Source organism: Portunus trituberculatus, chromosome 18 (assembly GCF_017591435.1).
Source record: "Portunus trituberculatus isolate SZX2019 chromosome 18, ASM1759143v1, whole genome shotgun sequence".
Classification (NCBI taxonomy): Eukaryota; Metazoa; Arthropoda; class Malacostraca; order Decapoda; family Portunidae; genus Portunus; species Portunus trituberculatus.
Window position 1 is genome coordinate 2517292 of NC_059272.1, and position 12500 is coordinate 2529791.

Below are 12500 nucleotides of genomic sequence, written 5' to 3' on the forward strand. Positions count from 1 at the left end.
CCGTGTCTGCCGTGACGCTGCTAGGTGAGTGCTCCAGTAGTAGTAGTGGTAGTAGTAGTAGTAGTAGTAGTAGCAGTAGCAGCAGTAGCAGTAGTAGCAGCAGCAGTAGTGGCAGTGGTGGTGGTGGTGTGGTGGTGGTGATAGTGGTACAGCAGCAGTAGCAGTAGCAGTAGTAGTAGTAGTAGTAGTGCAGTGGTAGCAGTAGTAGTGGTGGTGGTGGTGGTGGTGATGGTGGTACCAGCAGTAGTAGTAACAATAGTAGTAATAGTAGTGGTAGTAGTAGTAGTAGTAGTAGTAGTAGTAGTAGTAGTAGTAGTAGTGATAGTGGTATTTGTTGTAGTAGTAGTAGTAGTAGTAGTAGTAGTAGTAGTAGTAGTAGTAGTAGAGAAGAGTGATGATGAATGAGGAAGAAGAGGAAGGTAAAGAGGGAGCAGTATCATTGATGAAGATACAAGGAGAAGGAATAAGAGGTAGAGGAGGAGGACGGGAGGAAGAGGAGGAGGAGGAAGAGGAGTAAGAGTAGGAGGGAGGAGTAGAGTGAGTGCTGAAGGAGAAGCAGGAATAGGAGGAAGAGGGGAAAGGGGAGCATTAGAAATAAAAAACAAAACAAATAGAAACAGGAGGAGGAGGAAAGGGAAGAGGAATATATAAAAAGTACTGAAGAAGGAACAAGGATATGGGGAGAGAAGCAGGAAGAGGAGGAGTAGGAGGAAGAGCAAGAGTAATGGATATATGAGGAAGGATGAGACTAAGGAAAAGGAGATTAAGTAAGAATAAAAGTGCTGGAAGAGGAAGAGGAGGAGGAGGAGGAGGAGGAGGAGGTGGTAGAAGAGTGTCTGAGCAAAGGAGAAGGAATAGAAAAACAAATCGATTAAGGTATGAATTAAATTGTTAAGAAGAGAAGAAGGTAGAATATAAAAATCGGAACAAGTAAAACTAGAAATACTACTCTCTCTCTCTCTCTCTCTCTCTCTCTCTCTCTCTCTCTCTCTCTCTCTCTCTCTCTCTCTCCAGGCAACGCGGCAGAGATGTACGCCTTTGGGACACAGCTGTGGATGAACCATTTCGGCCTGGCTCTGGGCTTCGTCTTTGTCCACTTGGTCAACTTGAAAGTGCTGTACCCGCTTCGCATCTCCAGCGTCTTGACGGTGAGTGCCCCCATCTGTTACGCCACTCACCACTCACAACTCACCACTCACCACTCAGCTGTTATGGTTAATATTATGTGAGTAGATGAGCAGTCACTGAGGCTTAAGTGTGAAGCGTTCACCGTCACTCTCACTCTGCTTTTCCAGGGCTGTTAACATAAACACAGTTTGGTGTATCACTTTATTAAGTGTACAGTTAGCTACACTCCACTAAGACAGTCTGCACACACACACACACACACACAAATCCAGAGCTCTCTGGCAGTCGTCATGCAGGAGCGATGCGGCCACCTCGTACGATCGCCAGACTCAGTCTCCTCCGGTAGCTTCTCCTGTCCACCTTCGTCAGCATTAACTCACTGACACGGTGACCGACTCATACATTTAATACCAAACGTATGTCTATGTTATTATACTTAGGTATAATTACATATATGTAATCTAACTACTAGAAAATCCCCACACTGAGCCTGTGAGAGCGGAGGGTGACCTTAGCATGGTCCTCTGTTGGAAGTGTATGCGAAGGAAAAAAGAATGTGAACTCATAGGGACATCCGTCTGACATCAGCCCCGTTCTCACAACTGTGAAGAAACGTGAAAATGAATATGTACAGTTCATACTCTAACATCTCTCGGCCACACACCTGCCGCGTCCTCGCGGCACAGAAAGAAAGTATACATGGAAATATACTAACCGTGTACCAGCCGTGTTAAAGTGTACTGCAGGAAGTTCATGGTGGAGAGTGAAGTCGCCGCGGAACAAACATCGTGGCACTAAGATTAGAATGAGAGAAGAAATACTAACAATAGAATGATGGTACTCAGGAAGAGATTTCTCTAAGACCTGACCAATTTTAATTTTAGGTTAAGGTAAGAAAGAAAATTTGTACAATATATAAGGAAAAACATGAGAAAAAGAGAAGTTGGCAGTAAATGACATTTAGGGTAGATAGATAATAGTCGTAATGTGGCAAAAAAAATAGTGAACTGCCTCATGACCAAGAATCCTTGTGTACGTTGTGCCAGTCGGCTTAACAACGGCGAAAGGAAGAGATTTGGGAAAAGAAACACAATGGTAGCGATGAAACGGATACTGAATATGGATATGGACCTGTTCGGGTACTGGCACCTAAGTGAACCCTTTTGTTTAATCGTTTTTCTTGCCCTTAGTCGGATTTTCCCTCTTCACCAAGAGAATCCATCTTTTACACATCTTCTACAATCTCTGACGTCTTAACTCGCTTTATCAACACCCTCCAACACCATTCCAGGACCTTCAACACCATTAAAGGGCCTTCAACACCATCAACTCTAACACTACCTAACACCCTTTCTTCCTTACCCTTCCCTTGAATAACTGCCGTAACACCACTATTTCCCTCTCCTATCTCTCACCCCCTCAAAGTTATCCCTTTCTTGATCTCTCAAACAGTACATCGAGGGCCGCTTTCAGTCCAAGGCGTTGCGGTCCTTCTGTGTGTGCGTCATCTTCCTCGGCAACTTCTTGTACGTGGGCCTCTGTGCCTACACGCCCTCGCTGGCCATCGAGACAATTACGGGCCTGCCTGTGTGGGCGTCTATCATCATCATGGGTGGGATCTCTACCATCTACTCCGCCTGGGTGAGACACAGAGATGAATTTTTATGTTTACACTGTGTGTGTGTGTGTGTGTGTGTGTGTGTGTGTGTGTGTGTGTGTGTGTTTCACTGTTTGATCTGCTGCAGTCTCTGACGAGACAGCCAGACGTTACCCTACGGAACGAGCTCAGAGCTCATTATTTCCGATCTTGGGATAGGCCTGAGACCAGGCACACACCACACACCGGGACAACAAGGTCACAACTCCTCGATTTACATCCCGTACCTACTCACTGCTAGGTGAACAGGGGCTACACGTGAAAGGAGATACACCCAAATATCTCCACCCGGCCGGGGAATCGAACCCCGGTCCTCTGGCTTGTGAAGCCAGCGCTCTAACCACTGAGCTGTGTGTGTGTGTGTGTGTGTGTGTGTGTGTGTGTGAGAGAGAGAGAGAGAGAGAGAGAGAGAGAGAGAGAGAGAGAGAGAGAGAGAGAGAGAGAGAGAGAGAGAGAGAGAGAGAGAGAGAGAGAGAGAGAGAGAGAGAGAGTGTCAGTCAGTCAGTCAGTCAGTCAGTCATTTACATGCACCATTACATTCATCCTCACCACCACTACCACCACCACTGTCTCTCCACCCTCCTTCATCGCCTCCGTCACCTCATCCCTAGGGCGGCGTGCGAGCGGTGGTGTACACGGACATGCTGCAGGTGATGGTGATGGTGGCGGGCGTGTTGGTGATCCTGGTGACGGCCGTGGTGGAGGTGGGCGGCCTGGGCAGGGTGTGGGAGGTGGCCAGGCAGCACGGCAGGGTGGAGCTGTTGAAGTGAGTAGTTGGGTGGGTGGAGAGGGGGAGGGAGTGGGAGGGACATGGGAGTGAGTAGGATGGAGGGAAGGTGATGTGATTGATGTTTTTCCTTTCTTTACTTGAATCGTAGTTAACAAAGCGGCAATAAGGTGATGCAGTCTTGGTTTGGGTGCCATGTTGATTATTTACGTGAAAAATAGATGTAAAAAAATAAATAACTTAAGTGAGAAGTTGGATGACAGGTGTGGCTCTCTGCCGAGCTTTGCCTGACCAGTGCTGAGGTGTGAAGGAGAGCAGGAGTGTGTGAAGCAAGTGGTGCACACTCCATCAGGAAGTGGACTTGTGCCTTGTGCAGTGTGGTGACTCCCTGAGTGAGGATAAAGTGAGTCAGTCTTCTACAGGATGAAGGTTTGCCACCTCTTGTCCCACAAAGGGATGCTTCGCAGTGCCTGGCTGATGCAGATGATGTTTGATGATGTTTGTTCCTCCCGCAGTGAATGTGAGGATGCTGGTGTTTGCATGCACTCTCGCCTCAAGAATCCGCTGCAGTGTCGCTGAAGTACACCTTCCAGAATAAAGACTGGAGTACACTTCCTTCACTGACGCCTGCAATGGTAGGCAGTAGAGTGGCTACTTACCACCGCGCGCACTGTTCCGTTGTGAAAGTAATCTTAGAAGAGAAGTAGCAGGTCACTGCAGATCCCCATGCTTGATGATGACGCCTCGTTGCCGCTCCTTGTCCAAGGCACTTATAGCGATCCAGGGAGTGAGCCCAGTCTACTGGTTGAAGAAGACGATCTGATGGAAATCTCTCCTGTCTGAAGCCAAACTGGCGAGTTTGTTGAATGGACGTGGAGTGTCAAAGAATTTGTTAATTTTAGAGGTAAATGTAGATGCAAAAACTTTCTCAACAACAGAGGAATGAGATGTGTTGGTGGTATTCACAGCCGCCTTTGCACCTCCACTCATGTAGTGTGCAGACTCTTGCCACTCCCTGCTGAGATGGCCGCTGCTTAGATGACAAGCGTCTCTGAAAGATGTTAGTGAGAGATTCAATAGATTGTGTGGCACACGTCTTGAACAGGTGAGGAGGGCTGCAGCTATCAGGTCAAAGTGCTTTCTTGGGGTGAGCTTTGCTAGTTCCCTAGAGTGGCCTCGACAACAATGGGTATTTGCGGAGGCATACACATAGGGTCAGGAGCTGTCATCTTGGTGAAGTGGGCGACCATCAGCTGCGGGTAACAATAGGGTGACAATCAGGTGTTATCAGGTGTTATCAGGAGAGGTGCCTTGGTGTTGTTTGGTGCTAATCACTGCACCTTGTTACCCACAGATTCCACAGTTAACTTTCGTGTGACTTGACTTTTCAAGCTGCAGGTTGCCTCCCACTGGACTCTGTTCTTATCTCTTGAGGCCAGTTTGTGCAGGTAATTCACCACCACCACCACCACCACCACCACCACGGTCGTCTACTGGTCACCCAGCCAGCCTTTCCCATTACGGAGCGAGCTCAGAGCTCATAGACCGATCTTCGGATAGGACTGAGACCACAACACACTCCACACACCGGGAAAGCGAGGCCACAACCCCTCGAGTTACATCCCGTACCTATTTACTGCTAGGTGAACAGGGGCTACACATTAAGAGGCTTGCCCATTTGCCTTGCCGCTTTCCGGGATTCGAACCCAGATCTTCTTGGTTGTGAGCCGAGCGTGCTAACCACTACGCGGTGTGTGTGACGTCAGAAATGATTTCCTCGACAGTAAATTGGGCGAAACCAATTGCTCGAAAAGTAAATTCTTGAATCATGAATTGGTGGAAATGCTTGGAAACACTCACCTTAGCAGTCAGTCTTGCAGGACGTTCTCTCTGTGCTGAATTACCACACAGTGGCTGGGCTGCTTTCTGTACGTGTGGCTTGCCCCTCCCCCCATAGCAACCATATTCACTGTCATTAGCCTTGCCTTGCAGTCTTCTCTTAATTGTTAATACTCGTCTCTGGATTAATTGTATGTTGTTGGTATTGTAAATTTGCAGGATTTAACATAAATTAGATGCCATAAAATTTGAACTATCTCCATCAACAAACTACTAACTTATCTATTTATCTATTATTATCTTTTATTTATCTATATTATTATTATTACTATTATTATTATTACTGTTATTATTATTATTATTATTATTATTATTATTATTATTATTATTATTATTATTATTATTATTATTATTATTATCATCATTATTATCATTATTATTATTGATATAATTTATATCAATATATATTTAATATAAAGTAATGAAAATTGTAAAAAAACAATAGTTTAGGAAAAGATAATCAGAGGAACCTAAAACGAAAGGAACAAAGAGATGTGACGTAAGAAACCAAGGAATGACAGTCAGCTGGGTGGATGGTTCTTGACTATTAAGATTGTGCTTATATTCATAAATGCATAGTGATTCAGTAATTCTCAACTGAGATAATGTCCTCACTTTGTATAAAATTTTGAAGTTCTATTCCCTAAAAATATGACGTAACTCTCTTGAATGATTTCTTATGACAAAAAAAAAAAAAAAAAGCAGGATTTGAGATCTGTTTGCCGGCTCTAAAAGAGATGTGATTGTGTTCACTTATGCGTAATTTCAAGTTTGGACTAGCTGAGCCGATACACCTGGTTTTACAACTGGGACAACGAAAACAATGTACTGTGTTTGATCACAAGGAATCAAGTAGCCTGTCCTTATATCTAAACACAGATTCATTAATATTTGTGTTCACAAAAATAAAACTAAAGGTTAATTAAGTCTATATAGTGTGTGCGTAACAAAACAGTCAATTCCTTCCTAACATGATAGCTGACATGACCCTGGAAGTGATTTGAGGTTTCTGACTGGTCTATCATCAATATTCTTGTCTCTGTTAAGCTTGCTTGCACAAAAACTGTTTCACATGTTTTTCAAATAATGTTGGTGGATATCCATTGGATGGAAATTTTTGTTTAACCTATTGATCTCTTGATCAAAATTAATCCAGGAGCTACATTCACAAAAGGTTAACTGAGCTCACTTTATAAATGTTGGGAACAAAGGATGCATACTGAAGTCCAAAGCATGTAATTTTTTTTTTCTCAATATATACGTCAGTATATAGAGAAAAGGAAGGCAGCTATTTTCCTTTAGTTCCATTGTAAAGTTGATATTCTTACGTTGCAAATTTAGAAAATCCTGAAACTTTTCTGTGTGATTCATATTTAGATATCATAAAACAGTCATCTTCATTTCTTTATACGCCAAATAGTTTCATTAAAACACAGGAAGCAATTTGCCAAGTTAGGACCAAGAGGGAGCCCCATTGCCACCCCATCAACTTGTTGATATAACTTGTCATTAAGAATAAATATTGATTCTTTTAAAGCCGAGCACAATAACAATTTGAATTGTGGAGCAGTAAGGTTATGGGGTGAGGAATCTCTGCATTTCCCTTTGCAGATGTTAATAGCTTCTCTTAGCGGTGTATTAGTGGAAAGTGGCTCGTGATCAACACTGGTCATATAGAAGGTTGCTGGTAACTTGAATTTCATTAGATCTTAACAAATGTAGCAGAATTCCTGATTGTATATTCATTAGAGGTTAAGTGAAACAAAATTGGGACAAACAACTTCGCCAAATTATAATTCAAAGTATCAATTGCTGAAAGAATTGGTCGTGTATATATATATATATATATATATATATATATATATATATATATATATATATATATATATATATATATATATATATATATATATATATACGTATATAAACGCATCTAGCTTTCTTCCCCCATAGAGACACGAGGCCTAACGGTGGCAGGTCATCACTCACCAATCAGAATAGAGGTGTTCCCCTCGCTGACCCCACACAAACCCTGGTTTTAAGAGTTGTCGCAGTATACCGTCCCTTCCTTTTTCCTACCGAGTCTCTTCCAACACTGCCCCTGTCATTATTCTCCTCCTCCTCCAGCGTGGACCCGAATCCCCTGCAGCGCCACAGCCTGTGGCTGGTCACCGTGCAGGGATACTTCCTCCCTCTACTGATGTTTGGGATGTCCCAGGCTCAGGTGCAGCGTATTTGCTCGGTGGCCACGTGGAAAAAGGCTGTCAGGTGAGTGAGGTTAGCTCTTAGTGTGTTCTTAGGAGACATTTGAGATTAAGTTCAGTGTTAATTGTTTTATTGATGTTTTTCTTTATACTTTTGATGGACTGGCACGTTAAGGACTGGTGGCTGAAATTGTTGTTTTTGGGGACGGATGGAAAGTATGAGAGAGAGAGAGAGAGAGAGAGAGAGAGAGAGAGAGAGAGAGAGAGAGAGAGAGAGAGAGAGAGAGAGAGAGAGAGAGAGAGAGAGAGAGAGAGAGAGAGAGAGAGAGAGAGAGAGAGAGAGAGAGAGAGAGAGAGAGAGAGAGAGAGAGAGAGAGAGAGAGAGAGAGAGAGAGAGAGAGAGAGAGAGAGAGAGAGAGAGAGAGAGAGAGAGAGAGAGAGAGAGAGAGAGAGAGAGAGAGAGAGAGAGAGAGAGAGAGAGAGAGAGAGAGAGAGAGAGAGAGAGAGAGAGAGAGAGAGAGAGAGAGAGAGAGAGAGAGAGAGAGAGAGAGAGAGAGAGAGAGAGAGAGAGAGAGAGAGAGAGAGAGAGAGAGAGAGAGAGAGAGAGAGAGAGAGAGAGAGAGAGAGAGAGAGAGAGAGAGAGAGAGAGAGAGAGAGAGAGAGAGAGAGAGAGAGAGAGAGAGAGAGAGAGAGAGAGAGAGAGAGAGAGAGAGAGAGAGAGAGAGAGAGAGAGAGAGAGAGAGAGAGAGAGAGAGAGAGAGAGAGAGAGAGAGAGAGAGAGAGAGAGAGAGAGAGAGAGAGAGAGAGAGAGAGAGAGAGAGAGAGAGAGAGAGAGAGAGAGAGAGAGAGAGAGAGAGAGAGAGAGAGAGAGAGAGAGAGAGAGAGAGAGAGAGAGAGAGAGAGAGAGAGAGAGAGAGAGAGAGAGAGAGAGAGAGAGAGAGAGAGAGAGAGAGAGAGAGAGAGAGAGAGAGAGAGAGAGAGAGAGAGAGAGAGAGAGAGAGAGAGAGAGAGAGAGAGAGAGAGAGAGAGAGAGAGAGAGAGAGAGAGAGAGAGAGAGAGAGAGAGAGAGAGAGAGAGATACTAGCTAATGCTAAATATATATGTTTTCGTAAAAATGAAGTCACGCGCAAGCGCGCACACACACACACACACACACACACACACACACACACACACACACACACACACACGGTAGCTCAGTGGCTTCACAATCCAGAGGACCGGGGTTCGATTCCTCGGCTGGGTGGAGATATTTGTGTGTGTCTCCTTTCACGTGTAGGTGCTGTTCACCTAGCAGTGAGTAGGTACGGGATGTAAATCGAGGAGTTGTGACCTTGTTGTCCCGGTGTGTGGTGTGTGCCTGGTCTCAGGCCTATCCCAAGATCGGAAATAATGAGCTCTGAGCTCGTTCCGTAGGGTAACGTCTGGCTGTCTCGTCAGAGACTGCAGCAGATCAAACAGTGAAACACACACACCCTAACGGAGATCTTTTTGTTCTTGCGCATTTTCGGAGTTGATATCTTTCTTAACCTCAGACAGTGGCCAGGTGTCGAATCCGCTCACCTGAGAACTACTTACTGTTCCACTGCACTGCTGTAACCCTCTTGAGTCCATTTGTGTGATCACCAAGCATGTCACGGCTCTCCAGTGAATGCAGCGGTGAAGGAGTGGAACAGTCTTCGTGATCAGGCGGTTGGTACTGTCATTAGGGAGTTTTAGAAAAGGTCTAGACGTAGTTAGTGGGTGTGGATAAGTGGATATGGGTAGGCACGGTACGTTTGCTACACGTGTAGACCTAACAGTTTATTGTAGCTTCACGATAATTACTCCCAGTGAGGTCTAAAATCATTGGTTCAGGGAGGGTGCTGTGAGCTTATCATTAAAGTCAGCTGTGACTTCACTGAACCTTTCCCTTTGTGTCTCACAACACAATGGGGCAGTCACAGCCTGCCTTCTAAACACAACTCTCCTCCTTCATGCAACACTACATGCATCTAACTGCACATACGTTCTTCACGTAAAATAATAATAAAAAAAAAAACAATATTGGCTTCTATATCATTCGCGGAGTCCCTTTCTGACTGTTCAACTGGCACCTGTGTGTGTGTGTGTGTGTGTGTGTGTGTGTGTGTGTGTGTGTGTGTGTGTGTGTGTGTGTTTTCTTTAAAATCTATTTTTGTTGCCTTTGGCTGGTTTACCTTCTTACATAAAATAAAAGTCTCAAGTGTCCTCAGTTCCTGGATTCTTACCATCTTCCAGGGCTCATTACCTCAACCTCGCCATCCTCCTCGTTGTGGTTTCCTGCTGCAACATGATGGGCGTGGCAATCTTCGCCGTGTACGCCAACTGTGACCCCATCGCGACGGAGGCGATCCAGAAGGCGGACCAGATCGTGCCCTTCTACGTGATGGACCGCCTCTCGAGCCTTTACGGCGTGGCGGGGCTCTTTATGGCCTCTCTCTATGCCGCGGGGCTGAGGTTGGCGAGAGTAGGATAAAGTGGGTTTGGGTTTGGTTTAAGGTTTGGTACTTTCAGGTTTTGGTTAGGTTAGGTTCACTGTTCTTAGCCTTTCTACATTTTGGATCTGTGGTTTGGTTAGGTGTGGGTTTTGGAGAATCACTTTGGTTTAGCTGTGATTTAGGCCAGGGGGTTCGCAGCTTTTCATCATATCATGCATCCCCTTCAGTCTTTCGGTACTGATGCACGTATCCTTACCCCAAATGCAACAAAAGGGCAGTCAGGACATAAACTGCTATATACCTCCTGGAATTCATCAATAATTAATAACAAATGTGTCCACGAATATATCAGTCCGAAATGACAAAAAATCTGCCCAGTATATCAGCTTTTAACAGATCTTTTTTCTATTTTTTTTTCTTTTTTATGTGTCCACCATTGAATCAGAAGCTGCAGGACGTAATGACAACAATGATAGTCTGTGAATCCACGGGTGAGTTCATGTTGTAACTGGCCATCCTTTGAAGATCCCCGCCCTTCATGATGCTCAAACGGTAGCTAATCCCCGTCGTGTGTAGTCCGTTAAGAGGTTTCAGGCAGTTATCCTCACAATGCTTCGGTAGCCCAAACCTAATTATACCTAAGCGAGTTGATTTCTCCTAAGGGTAAGCGATAGAGCGAGTCCCTTTCTAGTTTATTGACAAGAGCATCACAATGGTCGTTATTGATGTTAAATATATACAACTTCTCACATCATGACATGCTTTAATAGTATTGGTGTGCGTGTATGTAAATGTCTGATAGGTGTGAGTGTGAGAAGAAATAAAGAGGAAAAATATGTGTGTGTTGTGTTCATAAAGGAAAGCGAAAGATGCTGGGAGGGAGTAGACATAGTTTTAAGAAATGTGTAAATTGTGACATGCAGAGTGATTGAACAGAGCATGGAATGAATGAGTATGGAAGAAAATGGGTATGTTTAAGGGCACACTATAAGGTGCTGTAGTGTAGTGGACCGCTGGTGTAGAGAGAGGCGACATAGTGGAACAGACAAGCAGAAAAGAGAAAAAAAAAAAAGAGGAAGGAGGAAACTACAAATTGTGAAGGAAAAGTATACAGGAAGATTAAAGAAATAGAAAGGATGGATGCCTCACACTCTCTCTCTCTCTCTCCTCGCAGCACCTACGCCTCCCTGATCAACGGTGTGACTGCGGTGGTGTGGGAGGGGTTCTTGAGGGACGCGGCGTGGGTGGCGGCGCTAAGGGAGGAGCGGCGGCCTTTGGTCAACGTGGCAGTCAGTGAGTCTCCTTCTTCACTAGTGCCGTTGTTTACTGTTTTCTTCTTCTTCTTCTTCTTAGTCTCTTCACTTTTCCTGTTTTTATTTTTTTTTCCTCTTTCTGCCACTTTTTCCTTCTGCAGTAACGTTGTATGTTCTCTTTCTTCAGAGATAGAGCCATGATTTTCTTCTCTTCCTCCTCACCTCGCATCAGTCCTTCAAATAATGTACTTTGTGCCTATATATATATATATATATATATATATATATATATATATATATATATATATATATATATATATATATATATATATATATATATATATATATATATATATATATATATATATATATATATATATATATATATATATATATATATATATATATATATATATATATATATATATATATATATATATATATATATATATATATATATATATATATATATATATATATATATATATATATATATATATATATATATATATATATATATATATATATATATATATATATATATATATATATATATATATTCTTTTTTCTTATTTACTGTACTAGATAATAGCATATCTCTTTTAACCTATCCTGTCACATCTTTGATGTTCTCTCTTCTTATGCTCTCTTGTTTTCCTTCCTTGAACCTTGGTGTCCTTCAGTCTCTAACTCGCAGAATCTGTAGTGACAGAACAGGCACACAGACAGCCTCGTTAGGCCCAATTGGGCTTTTGCTGTCTGTTTTTTGCTTTGTGTTCCTTTTTATATCATGTAGGCTTTCTCACGGGAATTTATGGGCTAAAGAGGTATCTTTTTTAGGACCTCCTATCTGAAAACCCACCCGCTAGGAAACCGTTACCCCGAGTAAGGAAGCCCTTCCTACACTCAGACCTGGCCAGGTTTCGAACACGTGCGCTTGGAGACTCATGGGCCTCCAAAGCGCTCGTGGTTCCACTGTACTATTCCTCCTCCTGCAATAGCGTCATATCCTCTTCCTCCTCCTCTTCTTCCTACTCCTCGAGTAGTATCATGTCCTCTTCCTCCTCTTTTTCTTCCTCCTTCACTTAGATTTTGGAATTACTAGTGATATTAGGAAATTTGCAGATGACACGAAGATAGGTAGATTAATTAGGTCAGACTCGGATGCCATTG

The 12500-nt window shown here is 43.4% G+C and overlaps 1 pseudogene; it reads left to right on the forward strand.

The window, feature by feature from the left end:
* Positions 1-12500, forward strand: part of LOC123505711 — a 19217-nt pseudogene that overhangs the window by 193 nt on the left and 6524 nt on the right.